The sequence below is a fragment of the Erigeron canadensis genome, chromosome 1 (genome assembly GCF_010389155.1).
Source record: "Erigeron canadensis isolate Cc75 chromosome 1, C_canadensis_v1, whole genome shotgun sequence".
NCBI classification, from domain to species: Eukaryota; Viridiplantae; Streptophyta; class Magnoliopsida; order Asterales; family Asteraceae; genus Erigeron; species Erigeron canadensis.
Window position 1 is genome coordinate 2,669,236 of NC_057761.1, and position 6,000 is coordinate 2,675,235.

The window sequence follows — 6,000 nt, forward strand, 5'->3', positions numbered from 1 at the left end:
TATATATATATATATATACCTCACTGCTATATGTTTACATCCACTTTGAATTGTGAGCACATTGATAATTATACTTTATATGTTTTAAGCACTCTCCATTAATTATTTTGAAATCTCTCTATCCATAAATAGATTTACATTTAGAAACACTTTACTAACAAAATATTTATAAATTTAATTTTTATACCTTTTGAAACAATAAAGTTGCCATGAAGTATAAAATAAAAATACAAAAAGTAGAATTTTTTTTTTTTTATGGAACATGGAAATAAATGTTTAGTTTGTTAATGTATTAAAATACTGTTCATGTGATATAGATACCTTTTAAGTTTTATGATATATATATATATATAATTTGAGACCAATTAAAAAAATCCAAAAAATGACAATTGATTTTCGTAAGTTACATATCACCATCATGATCTATTATGATATACAAGACTTTTTTTGTAAAAATACTAAGACTTTTCAGCGACGGGCCCACAGAAAAATCATGTGTAAGTTAAAAAATCATGTGTAAGTTAACTTACACATGATTTTTCTGTGGGCCATCGCCGGAAAGTCTTAGTGTTTTTACAAAAAAGTCTTGTATATCGTGTTTTTACAAAAATCAATGGTCCTAGTTGGTCCTAAAATAAGAGGTGGTCTCAAAATATCTCACCCCTATATACTCGTAATATTATAAGTTGACAAATATTTAATCAGGTAAGTATTAAACCACTAAAAAAAATATGAAGTTACATAAATTGTCGTTTAATTCCAGTTAACAATGACCAGACAGTTGAAAAATGGATATATCATCAATTAGAGTTTTCGCTAAGTAAGGATTTTGTTTTTTTGGATGTCTTTCATTCATTAGGATATGTCTGCATTGTCATTGTACTTGTGCTTTAACGTTTTGCTCGAATAATTTAGTTATACACTAAAGTTACTAATCAATTTAATTATCAATCTATATATCGCATATTCTATTAATCTAAGTTAATATTATGCATATCATTGCAATTTTCATACAATTGTTTTTCTGACATATTTATTTTTAAGTTATTTATTAAGAAGACCAATTTGATATTCAGTTCGGTCTTCAAAATGTTGATTTAATAAAAACATTATATGATAAAAATCTTATAGAAAAATCCTTATTACAAATATTTATTCGTTATATGATAAAAATCGTATACAAAAATATAACTTAATAAAACCGTATTATATTAAAAAAGAAAATTTTATTTAAAAAAATTAAAAATTAATTTTAAATATAAAAGTTGATGTAAAATATAAAAATATTAGTTTCCATAATTGTATCATTAAAAACATTAATTATTAATGTATACAAACTTAAATAAGGAAATAATAATAATGATTTAAATTTATTAAAAATTAAATTAAATTTAAAAAAGTTAAATAAGGTATATGATATCATCATTTAATCTAATGACTCTAATTAAAAGTTGAACTTAATCTAAGAGTCAATATTTATCAAATTATGCATTAAAGTTTTCTTTTATATATATATAGGTAGATATTAAGTATCATTGGGGATTAGGGGTCTTGGAAGGCTGCATATATCTTTTGAAATTTGAAATGCGTTATATAACATTAGTTCGTCCTTAAAAATTAATCTGTATATATATTTATAAATTAATATAATAAAATTGTGTCCTTTAATAATTTTGTTTTTTCAATATACAAAGAAAAACATAATTGTGTTCTTTAAAGTTTTTATTTGAAAATTTATAACTTTTTTAAAAACAAAATAAGTAAGTTAAGTGTTTGGGTTAGTTTTTAGAAATATTTTTACAAGTATAAGGCAATTTTGAAAAGCTCTGTTAATAAGAATTTTCGATTTACTAGTTTTTTACAAACAAATTTTAATAAACATAATTTTCATCGATAAATAATTTCTTTCTCCAACTTCAACACTTCATGCTCTTTAGGGTAGGCGGAGTACGTCGGTGACCAAACTGGTACTGGTCGGTTACCAGACGTAACACCATTCCGCCCCATCGGTACCTGATATGCGAGGAGAGAAGTGGGGAGAGCGGTGTCCGGGTTGCTCACTACCTTCTATTCATTTTTTTTTTTTCTCTTTTCTTGTTTTTTGTCTTTATTTGAGCGGGGAGAGGTGGGAGAGGGATGATAAGGTATTCCGTAAAGAAAAAGACAGAGGAATAGAAAAGTGGGGAGGAGTCGGGAGGGACTCTCCCACCTTTACCAACTATATATTCCATAATGTACTAGTTCCCACATTTCCAATCATTCATGTTGCTATAGAGCGGGAGATTTCCATGGCAATCTCCACATATAAAACTACAATGATAAGCTATTTTTCCGTTTTAACAATCAAAATAGATACCACTTTTTGTTTTATTTTGTTATAATTTAATCGATTTATTCTTTAAACAAAAAAATTTCATTAACAACTATCTAAGGTACTACTAAAATATTACAACCCATATAATAACACCTACTTACATACAATAGCTTCATGAGTTTGTAAATCAAAAGAAGTGTGTTAGTTGTGTACCACTTTTTTATGGGTTTATACTCATATTGTCGTAGTATTGATCCTGGTCGGCTAGTCCTATTTGTATTTCCACTCCACCCATTTTCTTATATCGCGGTCCAAGATAAGTGGGTACCGTTCATAGTTTCGTATCGTATTCAATGCAATTTTCGATATCAATACTGGATGGGGTCGAGACGTAGAAAATATAATTATTGTCATCCCTAATGTAAGTATCACTTTCTATAAAGTAAATTTTTTTTTAATAAGAATACAAGGGCTGTTTTCATATAAGCTTAAAAGTGTTATCCCCATATATAAAAGTTTTAATATATTTTCGGAATAGAGAAATAATTTTTATATTTTGTTCTTGATTTTAGAAATTAGACATGCTAAATTTAGGACAACCCAAAGTCACATTCTCCTTTTTATAACAAAAAGTGCATAAGCAAGATTTTAGAGGTCGGCCTAATGGGTGTGAGCAAGCTTCTTCCATCTCCATTCAAGTTCGTCTCCTCCGTTTTTTCCACAAATTTACAGGTCTTACTACTTACCCAATTGTTATTCTTATTAACTATTAATGTTATACACAAACATATATATATAATATTAACATAAAACAAATACGACAAGATCTTGATTATTAGATCATGATAAAATTGATTCACGAAGATTTATGAAGTACAAGTATATATACTTATGCACAATGATTTTTATAATGCACATTGATTTTTAGTTTAAAAAACCTATTTTTTTATTTGTACCTAAAACCTATATATATATATATATATATGAGGGAAAAGAATATCGGGCTATTTTGTACCTAGGCTTGGGTATAGAACCCCTCACATGACAAATTTTTAAACCGTAAAATTCATGGGGGCCATGTGATTAATTTATTCATTTTGCAACAAATATTAGAAATTGATATATAAGGGGATTTATACCTAAGTTTGGGTACAAGATAGCCACATATTTACTTTTCTATATATATATATGTGTGTGTGTGTTTTTTCAAGGTCAAATAAATCAGGTATTAAAGTAAAACAAATAAAATAATAGGTTCCTCGCTAAAAATTACGGTACATCATGAAAATCATCGTGCATCATTATAATACTTGTGTTTCGTGAATCAATTTTATCACGATCTAAAGGTCAAAATATTGTCTTATTTGTTTTACTTTAATACTTGTTTTATAATAATTAATCTCTCTATATATATCTTTGAAAAAATATTTACATTCTTCAACCGCTGTTAGAGACGTGTTATTATTATTTGATTCCTATTTTATTTTAGATGGGTATTGCTATACGAAGCCCTAAGGGCTTTCGTTAAGATGTATTAAATAGTTGTACAATTAACATAAAAATCAAAGGGTGAGATATGATATGAAAACGTACAACCTTTTTATGTACTTCATTTAATATTTTCCTTTATTTTATTTATTGATCTTAAGTCCCATTATGTTTTTGTTTGAGGGGTTTTACATTTTTGATAGTTAAGTTGTACATTTGTGATTTGTGCTTTATGGCAGTACCGCCCCATCTTTTGGGGCTTATTTTATGGCACAAGTCAGTATAATTAAAGTTAAGTCATTCCATCCATTTTCATTAGGGTTTATGCCATAGAATGTAATTATACTCTTTGTTTTTTTTACGGAAAATTTGAGATCAACGATATTGCCCGTTCATATACCCATTTTCAATTTCAGAAGGAACCCGGTAATATCCGAGAAACCCCTGTCTCGGCCCGGGAAGCATTTTGTTCACACCTGATTTGGAATCCAAGACCAAAGTCTCAAGTTCTCCTAAGTACTAATCCATCTATTGATGGTTAGTACAAAAATGATGCCTGTATTTGGACAACATTTGAAAGTTTAATGTGTAATTTTTTTAATAAACAAGTTCCTGGTGTATATTGGACAAACATTAATTTGAAGTTTTTTTTGTGTATTATATATAATAAAAAATTACGTGGTGCTATTGGAATATTATACTGTATTATCTTTCTTGGTTATCTTTCCCCTTTATGAGGAGGAATGTGTCAGCCTTAGTTGAAGTGGTAAAATAAATGGTTAAGAGGGGTACCCCAGTTGGTCAACAGGTCGGGTAAAGAGACAGGTCGGTTCGAGTTGTGTCACGGGACAGGTTGGTTTTTTTTTTGGGTAAATCAGGTCATGTGAGGTTTCTAAGGTAATTGATGGATTATGCCCAATATGGCTAAGCTAAAGTCCTTTTAAAACCAAAAGATACCATAAAGTCCTTTTATCACATTGTCATAATTGGTATTTTATGTTACCGTTTCTTCGCAATCTTCTGTGATATTAATGGTATTGCATATATTATGAACATATGATTGAATTTGGTGCTTTGCTACTCAGGAATTCCTACAAAGGATGCTTATGTTTACAACGAGGATCAACCAAGTTTGAGCGACCTCCCTAATGATGTTTTATGCAACAACATATTTACCCGGTTACCTGCAAAACTTGTTGCTCGAATGAGGTGTGTCTCTAAATCATGGAATGCTCTTTTATCTCAACCATGTTTCATAAATTCCCACCTTGAGCATTCATTGCATAATAACAAGGATGAAGAAATTCTCATGGTTTTTGAGGATGATTTTTGTTTCCGCAGTAACGCAGTCAAAGAACACCGCCCATTCACACCACACCTATTCACAGTACACGGGTCTCGATCTCCCCATCACCAGCTCACTAGTGTCATTAAGCTCCCTGTTAATGTACCATCAGCAAAACATACCTTCTGTCATGTTATTGGTTCGGTTAATGGCTTAGTGTGCTTTAAAAACCATGCGAAGTCTACTGATCCCATTTACATTTGGAGCCCGTCTCTTTCTGCCCTATTACCTCTTCCACCATCTACTCTAAATCACAAGTCCTCTTTTGATTATTCATACCTTTTCCGCTTTGGGTATGATCCCAAAAATGATGACTACAAAGTTGTTAAGCTTAAAGGCGATTGTAAAGGATCTCATGAGTCATTTTATGCACATGTTCTGATTTTTAAAAGTTCGTCACCAGTTGTTGAGGTGTATAGTATGAGAAAGGGTTCCTGGGAATCGATCGCTCAAAGCTTTCCATCACACATCAAAAGAATTTTTAATCAAAATTAAGTTTGTGCAGATGGGCAGAATGGACATATTCATTGGCTTTGTTATATTGATGAGGAAATGACCAGAGAAGGGATAGTTGCCTTTGATTTGGAGATGGAAACGTTTAACGAGATATCTCTTCCTGCTTCCATACAACATTATTCTCTTCCTGCTTCTATGAAACATTATCGCTCACTTGTATTGGGTTTTATGGCTGGAAAACTTTGTTTAATGTCACACGTTAAAGACGGTGTGTGTGAGGTTTGGGTGATGAATGAGTATGGCGTGGCTGAATCCTGGGTGAGACACCATGTTTTCCCACAACATGTTGGTATTGAAAGACCATTTGGATTCACGAAGAATAGCGAGTTCCTTTTTG